Genomic DNA, 20086 nt, shown 5'->3' on the forward strand with positions numbered 1-20086 from the left:
TGAGCACCAAGGGAACCTCCCTTGGGCTCGGCCGAATAGGAGAGGAGGAGTCCAACTCCAATCCTATTTTGAGTAGGACTCCTCCCCAAGTTGTCCACCTCTTTTGTTTTTTCCACCTTTTACCTCATGGGCTTTCTTTGGTTGACTAGTCAGCCCACTAAGAGCTATTGCGCCACCATCAAGTCCACGTGGCCCTCTTGGGGAGTGGTGGGCCCCCGGTACCTATTCGTCACTCCCGGTACATTGCCGTTAACGCCCGAAATCCTTTCGGAATCCAAATACCAACTCCTATATATCAATCTTCATTTCCGGACCATTCCGGAACTCTTCATGACGTCCGGGATCTCATCCGGGACTCCGAATGAAACTTCGGTCACCAGCACCTATAACTCAACTATACCGAAACGTCACCGAACCTTAAGTGTGCAGACCCTGCGGGTTTGAGAACTATGCAGACATGAAGTGATACACTCTGCCGTCAATATCCAATAGCTGGACCTCGATGTCCATATTGGATCCTACATATTCTACGAAGATCTTATCAGTTGAACCTCTATGCCAAAGATTCATATAATCCTATATACCATTCCCGTTGTCCTTCGATATGTTACTTGCCCGAGATTCGACCGTCGGTATCTCCATACCTATTTCAATCTCATTACCGACAAGTATCTTTACTCGTTCCGCAATACAAGATCCCATGACTAACTCTTTAGTCACATTGCTTGCAAGGCTTATATGTGATGTTGTATTACCGACTGGTCCCCGAGATACCTCTCCGTCACACGGAGTGACAAATCCCAATATTGATTCATGCTAACTCAACGGACACCTTAGGAGATGCATGTAGAGTACCTTTATAGTCACCCAGTTATGATGCGACGTTTGATACACACAAGGCATTTCTCTGATGTCAGTGAGTTACATGATCTCATGGTCATAGGAATGAATACTTGACATCCAGAAAACAATAGCAACAAAGTGACACGATCATATGCTACATTTATAGTTTGGGTCTTGTCCATCACATCATTCTCCTAATGATGTGATCCCATCATCAAGTGACAATACTTGTCTATGGCTAGGAAACCTTAACCATCCTTGATCAACAGGCTAGTCAACTAGAGACTCACTAGGGACACAGTTTTGTCTATATACACACACATGCATTTATGTTTCCATTCAATACATTTATAGCATGGATAATAAATGATTATCTTGAAACAGGAAATATAATAATAAATATTTTATTATTGCCATTAGGGCATATTTCCAACAGTCTCCCACTTGCACTAGAGTCAATAATCTTGTCTCACATTTCGCACAATGTAATGAATCTAACACCCATACAGTTCTAGTGTTGTTCATGCTTTGCTCGTGGTAGAGGTTTAGTCAGTGGATCTGCAACATTCAGATCCGAGTGCACTTTGCAAATATTTGTGTCTTCCTCCTTGATGTAATCGCGGATGGCGTTGAAGCGTCGCTTTATGTGTCTGGTCCTCTTGTGAAACCTTGGTTCCTTGGCTAGAACAATGGCACCAGTGTTGTCACAGAACATATTGATTGGATCCAGTGCACTTTGCACTACTCGAAGATCTAACATGAACTGCTTCATCTAGACACCCTCCTTGGCCGCCTCTGAGGTAGCTATGTACTCCGCTTCACATGTAGAATCAGCTATGACGCTTTGCTAGGAACTGCACCAGCTTACCGCATCCTCGTTAGGAACAAATACGTATCCGTTTTGTGACTTAGAGTCATCCGGATCAGTGTCAAATCTTGCATCGACGTAACCCTTTACGACGAGCTCTTCGTCACCCTGATAAACGAGAAACATTTCCTTAGTCCTTTTGAGGTACTTTAGAATATGCTTGACCGCCGTCTTGTGTTCCACTCCTGGATCACTTTGAAACCTGTCTGCCATACTTATGGCCAGGCTGACATCCAGTCTTGTGCACAACATTGCATACATGATAGACCCTATGGCTCAAGCATAGGGGACGACACTCATCTTTTCTCTATCTTCTTCAGTTACTGGACATTGAGTCTTACTCAACTTTATACCTTGTAACATAGGCAAGAACCCCTTCTTGGATTGTTCCATTTTGAACTTCTTCAAAACTTTATCATGGTATGTGCTTTGCGAAAGAGCTATTAGGCGCCTTGACCTATCTCTATAGATCTTTATTCCCAAGATGTAAGGAGCTTCTCTTAGGTCTTTCATTGAAAAACTTTTATTCAAGTAATCCTTTACGCTTTCCAAAAACTCCACATTGTTTCCAATCAGCAATATGTCATCCACATATAATATTAGAAACTCTATAGAGCTCCCACTCACTTTCTTGTAAATACAAGCTTCTCCACAAACTTGTATAAACCCAAACGCCTTGATCACCTCATCAAAGCGCCGATTCCAACTCCAAGATGCTTGCACCAGTCCATAAATGGATCACTGGAGCTTGCACACCTTGTCAGCATTCTCTGGATCGACAAAACCTTCTGGTTGTATCATATACAACTCTTCCTTAAGAAACCCGTTAAGGAACATCGTTTTGACATCCATCTGCCAGATTTCATAATAAAAAAATGCAGCTATTGCTAACATGATTCGGACGGACTTAAGCATCACTACGGGTGAGAATGTCTCATCATAGTCAACTCCTTGAACTTGTGAAAAACCCTTTGCCACCAGTCGAGCTTTATAAACGGTCACATTACCGTCCGCGTCCGTCTTCTTATTAAAGATCCATTTGTTCTAAATAGCCTTGCGACCATAGATAAATCCTATCTCGGATTTCATGGCTTCTAACCATCTGTTGGAATCTGGGCCCACCATTGCTTCTCCATAACTCGCAGGCTCATTGTTGTCTAACAACATGATAGACAACACAAGATTCCCGTACCACTCGGGAGCAGTACGTGCTCTTGTCGACGTGCGAGGTCCGACAGTAACTTGATTTGAAGCTTCATGATCATCATCATTAGCTTCCTATTCGACTGGTGTTGCCTTGACAAAAATTTCTTTCTGCCCTGCGCCACCATCTTTTTGAAGTAGAGGTTCTGTAACCTCGTCAATTTCTATCTTCCTCCCACTCAATTCTTTCGAGAGAAACTCTTTCTCAAGAAAAGCTCTATTTTTAGCGACAAACACTTTGCCTTCGGATATGAGATAGAAGGTATACCCAACTGTATCTTTTGGGTAACCTATGAAGACGCACTTTTCCTCTTTGGGTTCCAGCTTTTCAGGCTGAAGGTTTTTGACATAAGCATCGCATCCCCAAACTTTAAGAAACGACAACTTTGTTGGGGAACGTTGCATGGAAACAAAGATTTTCCTACGCACACGAAGACCTATGATGGTGATGTTCATCTACGAGAGGGAGATCGGATCCACATACCCTTTTAGATCTCTAAGCGGGAAGCGTTAAGAACCACGGTTGATGTAGTGGTACATCTTCGTGATTCAAATCACCGTCGTCCCATGATCCGTCCCAATCTAGCACTGAACGGACGGCACCTCCGCGTTCAGCACACGTACAGCTCGATGACGATCTCTTCCTTCTTGTTCTAGCAAGAGAGACGGGGAAGTAGATGAGTTCTACGACAGCGTGACGGTGCGCCGGTGATGGTGCTGATTTATTCCAGCAAGGCTCCGCCCGAGCTCCGCAGAAATCCGATCTAGAGGACGAACTACGAGGTATAGGATTGAGTTGCACGTGGCAAAGTTGTGTCTCAAAAACCCTAAAACCTCTAGTATATATAGGAGGACGGGAGGGGCTAGCCTTGGGGCTCAAGAGAGCCCCTAGGGCACAGGCCAAAAGAGGAGATGGACTCCCACTCCAATTCGGTTTGGAGGAGGAGGAGTCCACTCCTTCCTTCCCACCTCCCTCTCCTTTTTTCTTTTTCTTTGGTTTTCTCCTTGTGGCGCCATATCCCACTTGGTCGGGCCTCACCAGCCCACTAAGGGCTAGTGCGCCACCCTAGGACTATTGGGCTCACTCCCGGGTGGGTGGGCCCGTCCCGGTGAAAACCCGGAACCCATTCGTCACTCTCGGTACACTCCCGGTAATGCCTGAAATCTTTCCGGTGACCGATTGAAACCATCCTATATATCAATCTTTGTTTCCGGACCATTCCGAAAACCCTCGTGACGTCTGTGATCTCATCCGGGACTCCGAACAACCTTCGGTCATCAACACCTATAACTCAACTATACTAAAACGTCACCGAACCTTAAGTGTGCAGACCCTGCGGGTCCGAGAACTATGCAGACATGACCCGAGACACTCCTCGGTCAATATCCAATAGCAAGACCTGGATGTCCATATTGGATCCTACATATTCTACGAAGATCTTATCGGTTGAACCTCTATGCCAAGGATTCATATAATCATGTATACCATTCCCTTTGTCCTTCGGTATGTTACTTCCCCGAGATTCAACCGTCGGTATCTCCATACCTATTTCAATCTCATTACCGACAAGTCTCTTTACTCGTTCCGCAATACAAGATCCCGTGACTAACTCTTTAGTCACATTGCTTGCAAGGCTTATATGTGATGTTGTATTAGCTTAGGAGATGCTAACTCAATGGACACCTTAGGAGATGCATGTAGAGTACCTTTATAGTCACCTAGTTGCATTCCGACGTTTGATACACACAAGGCATTCCTTCGGTGTCAGTGAGTTACATGATCTCAAGGTCATAGGAATGAATACTTGACATGCAGAAAACATTAGCAACAAAGTGACACGATCATATGCTACGTTTATAGTTTGGGTCTTGTCCATCACATCATTCTCGTAATGATGTGATCTCGTCATCAAGTGACAATACTTGTCTATGGCTAGGAAACCTTAACCATCCTTGATCAACAGGCTAGTCAACTAGAGACTTGATACGTCTCAAACGTATCTATAATTTTTGATGGTTTCAGGCTGTTATCTTGTCATCCTTGGATGTTTTATGTACCTTTTATATCTTTTTGGGAACTAACTTATTAATTCAGTGCCAAGTGCCAGTTCCTATTTTTTCTGTGTTTTTGGCTCTTTTCAGATCTGATTTTGGAACAGAGTCCAAACGGAATAAAATCCCAGAAATGATTTTTTCCCGAACGGAAGAAGATCAGGGGGTTTGAGGGCCAAGCCAGGAGGGCTACAGGGGGCCCACAAGCCCCCTATTCGCCACCAGGGGGGTGGCGGATGGCAGGCTTGTGGCCTCCCTAGCGCCCCTTGACCTAGATCCTTCGCCTATATATTCCCTAAAATACAAAAAAACTCAAGGGATCCGCGAAAATACTTTTCCACCGCCGCAAGCTACCGTTTCCGCGAGATCTCATCTAGAGACCCTTCCCGGTGCCCTGCCGGAGGGACTTTGGAGTTGGAGGGCTTCTACATCAACATCATCGCCCCTCCAATGACTCGTGAGTAGTTCACTTCAGACCTACGGGTCCGTAGTTAGTAGCTAGATGGCTTCTTCTCTCTCTTGGATCTTCAATACAAAGTTCTCCATGATCTTCATGGAGATCTATCCGATGTAATCCTCTTTGGCGGTGTGTTTGTCGAGATCCGATGAATTGTGGATTTGTGATCAGATTATCTATGATTTATATTTGAGTCTTTGCTGATTTCTTATATGCATGATTTGATATCCTTGTAAGTCTCTCCGAGTCTTGGGTTTTGTCTGGCGAACTAGATCTATGATTCTTGCAATGGGAGAAGTGCTTGGTTTTGGGTTCTTACCGTGTGGTGACCTTTCCCAGTGACAGTAGGGGCAGCAAGGCACACATCGTGTAGTTGCCATCAGGGGTAACAAGGTGGGCTTTGTCGTAGATATGAGATTGTCCATCTACATCATGTCATCTTGCTTAAGGCGTTACTCTGTTCTTTCGGACTTAATACACTAGATGCATGCTGGATAGCGGTCGACGTGTGGAGTAATAGTAGTAGATGCAGAAAGTATCGTCTACTTGTTTTGGACGTGATGCCGATAGATATAATCATTGCCATAGATGATGTCACGACTTTGCGCAGTTCTATCAATTGCTCGACAGTAATTTGTTCACCCACCGTCTACTTGCTTTCATGAGAGAAGCCACTAGTAAACACTACGGCCCCGGGGTCTATTCACACCTATCATTTTCACTTTCGCTTTTACTTCGCTTTGTTACTTTGTTGCTTTCAGTTCTCACTTGGCGAACAATCTATAAGGGATTGACAACCCCTTCATAGTGTTGGGAGCATGCTTTTTGTGTTTGTGCAGGCTCTTGTGATACTCCTTCACTGGATCGATACCTTGGTTCTCAAACTGAGGGAAATACTTACCACCGCTGCGCTACATCACCCTTTCCGCTTAGAGGGAACAACAACGCAAGGCTCCAAGGCCACGGGGAAATCCTTTGCATATTTGCCTAGGAAGTCCCTTAAGGCGTAGCCGTAGCAGAAGGATTCCTGGTGCCGTTATTGAGGAGAATCAAGACGTCTCCCGTTAGCACGTATTTCTGGCGCCGTTGGAAGGTCTTTTGTTGCAGTAGCAGAAGTATTTATGGCGCCGTTGCCGGGGAAGGAGAGATCTATCCAAGTAGGTCTCACAAACTCATCTCCTGCATTTACTTTTTTGCCAGTTGCCTCTCCTTTTCCTCTCCCCCACTTCACATTTGCCGTTTTCATTTGCCTTTCTCCTTTGCCGTTTTCTTTTGCCTTTCTCCTTTGCCATTTTCTTTTGCCCGTTTCACTCTCTCTTCCTGCTCGTTTGGGTGTGAGATAGTCCATCAATGGCTAGACCCACCACTCCAAACGATACCCCTGAGAATGAAGTTCTCAATTTCAGGCAGAATGAGGAAGAAAATTTAAAGGACGCTTGGTACAGGATTTGCAATGCTCAAAGTAGATCTACTCGTAAGCAATCCACTACCGTCCTCCTTCGCAGTTTCTATGTTGGGATTTCTTCTTGGAATAGGTACATCCTTGATACCATTGTAGGCGGGAATTTTTTGGGGAGCCATCCTGTTGACTCCTATGGAGCTATCATGAATTTGGTAGGCTCACCTCTACTCGTGGTTAATGGAACTACCTTGACCTTGGAACACGTGATGCAAAGGCTTGACGCTATTGAAAACAAAATTGCCACAGTTGAACTTATTGAGGGATTGGATAGAAAGATCCACAATCAAATTACTTAGTACGGACCCAAAGTGGGAATTTTTTTGAAAAAATTAAGGGAGAAGGAACTTATAGTTAATGATTCTTCTAGAATTGGCAAACTAGAAGATGTCATAACCAACTTGGGTTCCGCCTTTGCCGCTGTGCAGAATACTCCAAATCTCACTCTCAAAAAGACCGTCAAGTCCGTTTTTGCTCCTAAAGCTAGTGGTGAGTCATCCAATAAAGATGAAGATCTTAAGATGATAAATGATCACACTACTTATGGTTTGAGTACCAAATATGACTATACGTGATTCCATCACCTTTCGCCTAGCTAAGGGCGTTAAACAAAAGCGCTTGTTGGGAGGCAACCCAACGAATCTATCCTTTTTCTTTCTGTTTTGTGTTTTCCACACTTTCATAATTCTGTTATGATTGTGTTTTTTGTGTTTCTTTTTGCGTTTGTGCCAAGCAAAACCGTAATGATTAGTCTTGGGGATGATCGTTTGGTCATGCTGGAAAAGACATAAATTCTCTGCTCACGAAAAGAATTTTCATTTTTTATGTAAGAGCTTTTGAGTTGATTCTTTTTTCTGCTGATTGCTATGCAAATTCTTCAGACTGTCATAATTTGTTAGAATTTGTGAAGTACCATAAGTATACGAAATATATAGATTGCTACAGACTGGTCTGCTGTTAACAGATTCTGTTTTTTTGTGTTGGTTGCTTATTTTGATGAAACTATGGATAGTATCGGGGGGTATTAGCCATGTAAGATTGAAAATACAGTAACCCAACATCAGCATAAGTAGAATTTAAGTTTGTTACAGTACCTAAGGAAGTGGTGGTTTGCTTTCTCATACTAATGTTATCACGAGTTTTTGTTTAAGTTTCGTGTTGTGAAGTTTTCAAGTTTTGGGTGAAGTTCTTATGGACAAAGAGATAAAGAGTGGCAAGAGATCAAGCTTGGGGATGCCCAAGGCACCCCAAGAGATTCAAGGTTGCCGTAAAATCCTAAGCTTGGGGATGCCCGGGAAGGCATCCCCTCCCTCGTCTTCAATTCATCGATAACGTTACTTGGGGCTATATTTTTATTCACCACATGTTATGTGGTTTTTCTTGGAGTGTCTTGTATCGTAGGAGTCTTTTATTTTTGTTGTGTCACTATCATCCTTGGTGAACACCTGGAGAGAGAGAGACATGCATCACCGTGATTTTGTGGAGCTTCACTTATATCTTTTGGTAAACAATTCAGCTCACATGTGCTTCACTTATATCTTTTGAGCTAGATACTTTTGCTCTATGTGCTTCACTTATATCTTTTAGAGCACATCGGTGCGTTTCTTGGTAGTTGATCTATGCTTTGAAAGTAGTCTCAAAAGGGGTAGTTATCCAAAGGGATACGAAAACTTCCACCTTCATGTGCATTGAATAGTTAGAGAAGTTTGATTCATCTCAATTAGTTTTGAGTTGTGGTTTTGGTAATATTGAAGTCATGCTAGTAAGGTGTTGTGGATCTGGAAATACTTGTGTTGAATTTAGTGATTCCCGTAGCATGCACATATGGTGAACCGCCATGTGATGAAATCTGAGCATGATTAGTCTATTGATTGTCATCCTTTGTGTGGCGGTCGGGATCGCGCGATGGTTTATACCTACCAACCCTTCCCCTAGGAGTATGCGTTGAATGCTTTGTTTCGATTACTAATAAAACTTTTGCAACAAGTATATGAATTCTTCATGACTAATGTTGAGTCCATGGTTTAGATGCACTTTCACCTTCCACCATCACTATCTTCTTAGTGCCGTGCAACTTTCACCGGTGCACAAAACCCACCATTAGCCTCCCTCAAAACAGCCACCATACCTACCTACTATGGCTTTTTCAAAGTCATTCCTAGATATATTGCCATGCAACTACCACCATGACATGTGCCACCACGTCTACATTTCCATTGCATGATCGTAAGATAGCTAGCATGATGTTTCCTTTAATGTCTATGCCATGCTAGATCATTGTCACGGTACACTACCGGAGGCATTTCATATAGAGTCATCGTTGCTCTAAGTTTTGAGTTGAAAGTGTGATGATCATCATTGATGGAGCATTGTCCCATGTGAGGAAATAAAAGAGGCCAAAGATGCCCATCAAAATAAAAATAAAAAAAAGAGGCCAAAGAGCCCACCAAAAAAAATAAAAAATAAAAATTTGAGAGAAAAGAGAGAAGGGACAATGCTACCACTTTTCCACACTTGTGCATATTAAGCACCATGATCTTCATGATTGAGAGTCTCTCGCTTTGTCACCACCATATAGCTAGTGCAAAATTTTCATTATATAACTTGGCTTGTATAATCCAATGATAGGCTTCCTCAAAATTGCCTTAGGTCTTCGTGAGCAAGCAAGTTGGATGCACACCCACTAGTTTTCTTTAAGCGCTTTCACATACTCTTAGCTCTAGTGCATCATTTGTATGTCAATCCCTACTCATTCACATTGATATCTATTGATGAGCATCTCCACAGCTCATTGATATGCCTAGTTAATGTGATCATATTCTCCTTATTTTGTCTTGCAACCTCCACCACACTCCACACCACTTATAGTGCTAAAACCATGGCTCACTCTCATGTATTGCGTGAGAGTTGAAAAGGTTTGAGAAAGTAAAGGTGTGAAACAATTACTTGGCCAATACCGGGGTTGTGCATGATTTAAATTTGTTGTGCAATGATGATAGAGCATATCCAGACTATATGCTTTTGTAGGGATAACTTTCTTTTGGCCTTGTTATTTTGAAAGTTCATGATTACCTTGCTAGTTTGCTTGAATTATTATTGTTTCCACGCCAATAGAAAACTATTGTTTTGAATCTAATGGATATGAACATTCACGTCACATAATAGGAGTTACAAAGGACATCTGTGCTAGGTAGCATGAAAGCATCAAAAATTCATTCTTTATCACTTCCCTACTCGAGGAAGAGCAGGAGTTAAGCTTGGGGATGCTTGATACGTCTCAAACGTATCTATAATTTTTGATGTTTTCATGCTGTTATCTTGTCATCCTTGGATGTTTTATGTACCTTTTATATCTTTTTTGGGACTAACTTATTAATTCAGTGCCAAGTGCTAGTTCCTGTTTTTTCTGTGTTTTTGGCTCTTTTCAGATCTGATTTTGGAACGGAGTCCAAACGGAATAAAATCCGCGAAATGATTTTTTCCCGAACGGAAGAAGATCAGGGGGCTTGAGGGCCAAGCCAGGAGGGCTACAGGGGGCCCACAAGCCCCCTATTCGCCACCAGGGGGGCAGCGGATGGCAGGCTTGTGGCCTCCCTGGCGCCCCCCTGACCTAGATCCTTCGCCTATATATTCCCTAAAATACAGAAAAAACAAGGGATCCACGAAAATACTTTTCCGCCGCCGCAAGCTTCCGTTTCCGCGAGATCTCATTTGGAGACCCTTCCCGGTGCCCTGCCGGAGGGGACTTTGGAGTTGGAGGGCTTCTACATCAACATCATCGCCCCTCCAATGACTCGTGAGTAGTTCACTTCAGACCTACGGGTCCGTAGTTAGTAGCTAGATGGCTTCTTCTCGCTCTTGGATCTTCAATACAAAGTTCTCCATGATCTTCATGGAGATCTATCCGATGTAATCCTCTTTGGCGGTGTGTTTGTCGAGATCCGATGAATTGTGGATTTGTGATCAGATTATCTATGATTTATATTTGAGTCTTTGCTGATTTCTTATATGCATGATTTGATATCCTTGTAAGTCTCTCCGAGTCTTTGGTTTTGTCTGGCGAACTAGATCTATGATTCTTGCAATGGGAGAAGTGCTTGGTTTTGGGTTCTTACCGTGTGATGACCTTTCCAAGTGACAGTAGGGGTAGCAAGGCACACATCGTGTAGTTGCCATCAAGGGTAACAAGGTGGGGTTTGTCGTAGATATGAGATTGTCCATCTACATCATGTCATCTTGCTTAAGGCGTTACTCTGTTCTTTCAGACTTAATACACTAGATGCATGCTGGATAGCGGTCGACGTGTGGAGTAATAGTAGTAGATGCAGAAAGTATCGGTCTACTTGTTTTGGACATGATGCCTATAGATATAATCATTGCCATAGATGATGTCACAACTTTGTGCGGTTCTATCAAATGCTCAACAGTAATTTGTTCACCCACCGTCTACTTGCTTTCATGAGAGAAGCCACTAGTAAACACTACGGCCCCCGGGTCTATTCACACCTATTGTTTCCACTTTCACTTTTACTTTGCTTTGTTACTTTGTTGCTTTCAGTTCTCACTTGGCGAACAATCTATAAGGGATTGACAACCCCTTCATAGTGTTGGGAGCAAGCTTTTTGTGTTTGTGCAGGCTCTTGTGATACCCCTTCACTAGATAGATACCTTGTTTCTCAAACTGAGGGAAATACTTACCACCGCTGCGCTACATCACCATTTCCGCTTCGAGGGAACACCAATGCAAGGATCCAAGGCCACGGGGGAAATCCTTTGCATATTTGCCTAGGAAGTCCCTTAAGGTGTAGCCGTAGCAGAATGATTCCTGGTGCCGTTGTTGAGGAGAATCAAGACGTCTCCCGTCATCACGTATTTCTAGCGCCGTTGGAAGGTCTTTTGTTGCAGTAGCAAGACTCACTAGGGACACAGTTTTGTCTATATACACACACATGCATTTATGTTTCCATTCGATACATTTATAGCATGGATAATAAACGATTATCTTGAAACAGGAAATATAATAATAAATATTATATGATTGCGATTAGGGCATATTTCCAACAGTCTCCCACTCTCACTAGAGTCAATAATCTAGTCTCACATTTTGCACAATGTAATGAATCTAACACCCATACAGTTCTGGTGTTGTTCATGCTTTGCTCGTGGTAGAGGTTTAGTCAGCGGATCTGCAACATTCAGATCCGTGTGCACTTTGCAAATATTTACATCCTCTCCTTCGACGTAGTCGTGGATGAGGTAGAAGCGTCGTTTGATTTGTCTGGTCTTCTTGTAAAACCTTGGTTCCTATGCTAAAGCAATGTCACAAGTGTTGTCAAAGAACAAAGTTATTGGATTTAGTGCGCTCGGCACCACTCCAAGATCCGTCATGAACTGCTTCATCCAGACACCCTCCTTAGCTGCCTCAGAGGCACCCATGTACTCCGCTTCACATGTACAATCTGCTACGACACTTTGCTTGGAACTGCACCAGCTTACCGCACCCCCATTAAGAATAAATACGTATCCGGTTTGAGACTTAGTGTCATCCGGATCAGTGTCAAAGCTTGCATCGACGTAACCCTTTACGATGAGCTCTTTGTCACCTCCATAAACGAGAAACATTTCCTTAGTCCTTTTCACGCACTTCAGAATATTCTTGACCGCCGTCCAGTGATCCACTCCTGGATTACTTTGAAACCTGCCTGCCATACTTATGGCAAGGGTGACGTCCGGTCTAGTGCACAACATTGCATACATGATAGACCCTATGGCTGAAGCATAGGGGGCAGTACTCATCTTTTCTCTATCTTCCGCACTTACTGGACACTGAGTGTTATTCAACTTTATAGCTTGTAATACTGGCAAGAACCCCTTGTTGGACTGCTCCATTTTGAACTTCTTCAAAACTTTATCAAGGCATGTGCTTTGTGAAAGTCCTATTAGGCGCCTCGATCTATCCGTATAGATCTTAATGCCTAATATATAAGCAACTTCTCCTAGGTCCTTCATTGAAAAACATTTGTTCATGTAATCTTTTACGCTCTCCAAAAACTCCACATTGTTTCCAATGAGCAATATGTCATCCACATATAATGTTAGAAATGCTACAGAGCTCCCAATCACTTTCCTGTAAATACAAGATTCTCCAACAACTTGTATAAACCTAAATGCTTTGATCACCTCATCAAAGCGCTTATTCCAACTCCGAGATGCATGCACCATTCCATAAATGGATCGCTGGAGCTTGCATACTTTGTTAGCATTCTTTGGATCGACAAAACCTTTGGGTTGCATCATATACAACTCTTCCTTAAGAAAACCGTTAAGGAACGCCGTTTTGACATCCATTTGCCAGATTTCATAGTCGAAAAATGCAGTTATTGCTAACATGATTCGGACGGACTTAAACATCGCTACCGGTGAGAATGTCTCATCGTAGTCAACTCCTTGAACTTGTGAAAAACCCTTTGCCACAAGTCGAGCTTTATAAACGGTCACATTACCGTCTGCGTCCGTCTTCTTCTTAAAGATCCATTTGTTCTTAATACCTTGCGACCTTCAGGTGATACTTCCAAAGTCCACACTCTGTCTTGATACATAGATCCTGTCTCGGACTTCATGGCCTCTAGCCATTTGTTGGAATCCGGGCCCACCATTGCTTCTTCATAATTCGCAGGTTCATTGTTGTCTAACAAAATGATAGATAAGACAGGATTACCATACCACTCAGGAGCAGTATGTGATCTTGTCGACCTGCGAGGTCCGATAGTAACTTGATCTGAAGCTTCATGATCATCATCATTAGCTTCCTCCTCAACCGGTGTCGCCTCAACAGAGGATTCCCCTTGCCCTGCGCCACCATTTAGAGGGAGCAGTGGTTCTACAACCTCATCAAGTTCTATCTTCCTCCCACTAAATTCTTTCGAGAGAAACTCCTTCTCAAGAAAAGCTCCGTTCTTAGCAACAAATACTTTGCCCTTGGATCTGAGATAGAAGGTGTACCCAACTGTCTCCTTTGGGTAACCTATGAAGACACACTATTCCGCTTTGGGTTCCAGCTTTTCAGGCCGAAGCTTTTCGACATAAGCATCGCATCCCCAAACTTGAAGAAACGACAACTTTGGCCTCTTGCCATACCATAGCTCATATGGTGTCATCTCAACAGATTTTGATGGTGCCCTATTTAAAGTGAATGCAACAGTCTCTAATGCATAACCCCAAAATGATAACGACAAATCGGTAAGGGACATCATAGATCGCACCATATCTAACAAAGTACGATTACGATGTTTGGATACACCGTTACGCTGTGGTGTTCCATGCGGTGTCAACTATGAAACGATTCCACATTGTCTTAAGTGAGCACCAAACTCGAAACTAAGATATTCGCCCCCTCCATCAGAACGTAGGAACTTGATCTTCTTGTTACGATGATTTTCAGCTTCACATTAAAATTGCTTGAACTTCTCAACCATTTCATACTTGTGCTTCATCAAGTACATATATCCATACCTACTCAAATCATCAGTGAAGGTGAGAAAATAACGATATCCTCCGCGCGCCTCCACACTCATTGGACCGCATACATCAGTATGTATGATCTCCAACAAGTCACTTGCACGCTCCATTGTTCCGGAGAACGGAGTCTTAGTCATCTTGTCCATGAGGCATGGTTCGCACGTGTCAAGTGATTCAAAATCAAGCGACTCCAAAACCCCATCGGTATGGAGTTTCTTCATGCGCTTTACTCCAATATGACCTAGGCGACAGTGCCACAAAACGTGGCGCTATCATTGTTAACTCTACATCTTTTGGTCTCAATGTAATGTATATGTGTGTCATCACAATCTAGATTTAATATGAACAAACCCCTCACATTGGGTGCATGACCATAAAATATATTACTCATAAAAATAGAACAACCATTATTCTCTGACTTAAATGAGTAACCGTCTCGCAGTAAACAAGATCCAGATATAATGTTCATGCTTAACGCAAGCACTAAATGACAATTATTTAAGTTCATAACTAATCCTGATGGTAATTGAAGTGAGACTGTGCCGACGGCGATTGCATCAACCTTGGAACCATTTCCATGCGCATCGTCACTTCATCCTTCGCCAGCCTTCGCTTAGTCCGCAGTTCCTGCTTCGAGTTGCAAATATGAGCAACAGAACCGATATCAAATACCAAGGCACTACTACGAGAGTTGTTTAAGCACACATAGATAACATGTATATCACATATACCTGGTTTTTCTTTGGCCGCCTTCTTATCAGCCAAATACTTGGGGCAGTTGCGCTTCCAGTGACCCATCCCTTTGCAAAAATAGCACTCTATTTCCAGCTTAGGTCCAGCCTTGGGTTTCTTCGTCGGATTGGCAACAGTTTTTCCGCTCTTCTTGGAGTTACCCTTCTTGCCTTTGCCATTTCTCTTGAAACCAGTGGTCTTATTGACCATCAACACTTGATGCTCTTTCCGGAGTTCTGACTCTGCGACTTTCAGCATCGCGAATAACTCGTCGGCTGACTTGTTCATCCCTTGCATGTTATTGTTCAACACAAAGCTCTTATAGCTAGGAGGCAGTGATTGAATAATTCCGTGAGTGATAGCATCTTGCGGGAGTTCAATCCCCAGCTCAGCTAGACGGTTTGAGTACCCAGACATTTTGAGCACATGTTCAGTGACACACGAATTCTCCTCCATCTTGCAAGCATAGAACTTATCGAAGGTCTCATACCTCTCGATCCGGGCGTTCTTCTAAAAGTTAAACTTCATCTCCTGGAACATCTCATATGCTCCATGACGTTCAAAGCGTCATTGAAGTCCCGGTTCTAAGCCATACAAGACTACACATTGAACTACCGAGTAGTCCTTCTTACGTGCTTGCCAAGTGTTCAAAACATCTTGATCAGATGTAGTGGGTGGTTCATCTCCTAGCGCTGCATCAAGGACATAATTCTTTTTCCCAGCTTGTAGGATGATCCTAAGATTACGAGCCCAGTCTACAAAGTTGCTACCATCATCTTTCAGTTTAGCTTTCTCTAGGAACATATTGAAATTGAGGGTTGCTACTGCGTGAGCCATTGATCTACAACATAAAATATTGCAAAGTGGACTTAGACTATGTTCAAGACAATTAGAGTTTAACTAAACAAATTACTAATAAACTCCCACTCGAATAGACATCTCTCTAGTTACTTGAGTGTGGCATGATCCAAATTCACTAACTCAAGTCCGATCATCACGTGAGTTGAGCATAGTTTCAGTGGTTAACATCTCTATACTAATCATATCAACTATACAATTGATGCTCGATCTTTCGGTCTCTTGTGTTCCGAGGCCATGTCTGCACATAGATCCTATCTCGGATTTCATGGCTTTTAACCATGTGTTGGAATCTAGGCCCACCATTGCTTTTCCATAACTCGCAGGCTCATTGTTGTCTAACAACATGATAGACAAGACAAGATTCTCGTACCACTCGAGAGCAGTACGTGCTCTTGTCGACGTACGAGGTGCGACAGTAACTTGATTTGAAGCTTCATGATCATCATCATTAGCTTCCTCTTCAACTGGTGTTGCCTCGACAGAAATTTCTTTCTGCCCTGCGCCACCATCTTGTTGAAGCAGAGATTCTATAACCTCATCAAGTTCTATCATCCTCCCACTCAATTCTTTCGAGAGAAACTCTTTCTCAAGAAAAGCTCCATTTTTAGCGACAAACACTTTTCCTTAGGATCTCAGATAGAAGGTATACCCAAATGTCTCTTTTGGGTAACCTATGAAGATGCACTTTTCCGCTTTGGGTTCCAGCTTTTCAGGCTGAAGCTTTTTGACATAAGCATCACATCCCCAAACTTTAAGAAACGACAGCTTTGGCTTCTTGCCATACCATAGCTCATATGGTGTCATCTCAACGGATTTTGATCGTGCCCTATTTAAAGTGAATGCAACTGTCTCTAATGCATAGCCACAAAACGATAGTGGCAAATCGATAAGAGACATCATTGATCGCACCATACCTAATAAAGTACGATTACGACGTTCGGACACACCATTACGCTGTGGTGTTCCAGGCGGTGTCAACTGTGAAACAATCCCAAATTGTCTTAAGTGAGGACCAAACTCCTAACTCATATACTCTCCCCTCGATCAGATCGTAGGAATTTGATCTTCTTGCTACAATGATTTTCAACTTCACTTTGAAATTTCTTAAACTTTTCAAACGTTTCGGACTTGTGCTTCGTCAAGTAGATATAACCATACCTACTCAAATCGTCAGTGAAGGTGAGAAAATAACGATATCCGCCGCGCGCCTGTATGCTCATTGGTCTGCACACATCAGTATGTATGATCTCCAATAAGTCATTCGCATGCTCCATTGTTCCATAGAACGGAGTCTTAGTCATCTTGCCCATGAGGCATGGTTCACATGTGTCAAGTGATTCAAAATCAAGTGACTCCAAAAGTTCATCAGCATGGAGTTTCTTCATGCGCTTAACACCAATATGACCTAAGCGGTAGTGCCACAAGAAAGTGGAGTTATCATTGTTAACTCTACATAGTTTGGTCTCAATGTTATGGATATGAGTGTCATCACAATCGAGATTCACTATGAACAAACCCCTCACATTGGGTGCATGACCATAAAAGATATTACTCATATAAATAGAACGACCATTATTCTCATACTTAAATGAGTAACCGTCTCGCAATAAATAGGATCCAGACATAATGTTCAAGCTTAACACATGGACTAAATAACAATTATTTAAGTTCATAACTAATCCCGATGGTAACTCAAGTGAGACCGTGCCGACGGCGATCACATCAACCTTGGAACCATTTTCCACGCGCATCGTCACTTCATCCTTCGCTAGCCTTCCTTTATTCCGCAGTTCCTATTTCGAGTTGCAAATTTGAGCAACAGAACATGTATCAAATACCCAGGCACTACTACGATAGTTGGTGAGGTGCACATCAATAACATGTATATCACATATACCTTTCTTTGGCGTTGGCCGCCTTCTTATCGGCCAGATACTTGGGGCAGTTGCGCTTCCAGTGACTAGTCCCCTTGCAATAATAGCACTCAGTTTTTGGCTTAGGCCCAGCCTTGGGTTTCTTTGTCGGAGGGGCAACAGTTTTGCCACTCTTCTTGGAGTTACCCTTCTTGTATTTGCCTTTCTTCTTGAAACTAGTGGTCTTATTGAGCATCAACACTCGATGTTCTTTCTGGATTTCTGACTCAGCAACTTTCAGCATCGCAAATAACTCGCCGGGTGACTTATTCATCTCTTGCATGTTATAGTTCAGCACGAAGCTCTTGTAGCTAGGTGGCAGTGATTCAAGAATTCTGTCAGTGATAGCTTCTTGCGGGAGAGCGATCCCCAGCTTATCTAGACAGTTTGAGTACCCAAAAATTTTGAGCACATGTTCACTGACTCCCGAATTCTCCTCCATTTTGCAAGCATATAATTTATCGGCGGTCTCATAACTCTCGATCCGGGTATTCTTCTCAAAGATAAACTACAACTCCTGGAACATCTCATATGCTCTATGACGTTCAAAACGTCGTTGAAGTCCCAGTTCTAAGCCATACAAAACTGCACATTGAAATAGTGAGTAGGCATCCTTACGAGCTTGCCAAGCGTTCAAAAGATCTTGGTCACCCGCAGCGTGTGGTTCATCTCCTAGCGCTCCATCAAGGACATAATTCTTTTTCCCAGCTTGAAGGACAGGCCTCAAATTTCGAGACTAGTGTACAAAGTTGCTACCATCATATTTCAGCTTAGCTTTCTCGAGGAACGTATCGAAATTCAGGGTTGCTACTGCACGAGCCATTGATCTACAACATAAAATTTTGCAAAGATTACTTAGACTATGTTCAAGACAATTGAGTTTCGCTAATCGTATTACTTATAAACTCCCACTCAAATAGACATCGCTCTATTTATTCGAGTGTCGCATGATCGAAATTCACTAACTCAAGTCCGATCATCATGTGAGTTGAGTATAGTTTCAGTGGTGAACATCTCCATGTTGATCATATCTACTACATGATTCATGCTCGACCTTTCGGTCTCTTGTGTTCCGAGGCCATGTTTGTACATGCTAGGCTCATCAAGTATAACTCGAGTGTTCCGCGTTTGCAACTGTAAACAGTCGGGAGAACACAATTTTATGTTGAAATTTTAGTGAGGGATCACCTTATAATGCTACCGTCGTTTGATAACCCACAAGCGTATGGGATCGCAGCAGTTTTCGAGGGTAGAGTATTCAACCCAAATTTGTTGGTTCGCCAAGGGAAGCGAAAGAATATTCTCAAGTATTAGCTGCTGAGTTTATCAGATTCAACCACACCTGAAATATTAGTGTCTGCAAGCAAAGTATCAGTAGCAAAGTAGTACGATGGCAACGGTGCCAGAAACGATCTATTGACGGAAGACTATTCCTAACTGTTGTATCAATGGCGCCAGCAAGTTGCCCGTGGATGGGAAATATTCTTCCCCGGCAATGGTGTCGGAAAAGGTCTTGCAACAAGTAACAACGAAGTATCAAGTAACAGCAGTAGCAGCAGCAGCAAAGTAATAGCAGTAGCAACAGTAGCAGCAAAGTGGCCCAATCTCTTTTGTAGCAAGGGACAAGCCTAGACAAAGTAACGTAGAGAGGACCAGTAGTAAAAGACTCGTAGGCAGTGGATCGGTGATGGATGACTATGATTGATATGATTCATCATGTAACAGCTATAACACGGAGAGATATGTAACTAGCTCCCGTTCATCAATCTAATGCAGGCATGTATTCCGTATGTAGCCATACGTGCTTAGGGAAAAGAACTTGCATGACATCTATTGTCCATCCCTCCCGTGGCAGCGGGGTCCTAATGGAAACTACGGGATATTAAGGTTCTCCTTTTAATAAAGAACCGGGCCAACGCATTAACATGCGGTGAATACATGAACTCCTCATACTATGGTCATCTCCGGGAGTGGTTCCGGCTATTGTCACTCCGGGGTTGCCGGGTCATAACACATAGTAGGTTACTAAACTTGCAAGATAGGATCTAAAACACACATATATTGGCAACAACATAATAGGTTCAGATCTGAAAACATTGCACTCGGGCCCTAGTGACATGCATTAAGCATGGCAAAGTAGTAGCAACATCAATCTAGAACATAGTGGATACTAGGGATCA

Source organism: Hordeum vulgare, chromosome 6H (genome assembly GCF_904849725.1).
Source record: "Hordeum vulgare subsp. vulgare chromosome 6H, MorexV3_pseudomolecules_assembly, whole genome shotgun sequence".
Lineage (NCBI taxonomy): Eukaryota > Viridiplantae > Streptophyta > Magnoliopsida > Poales > Poaceae > Hordeum > Hordeum vulgare.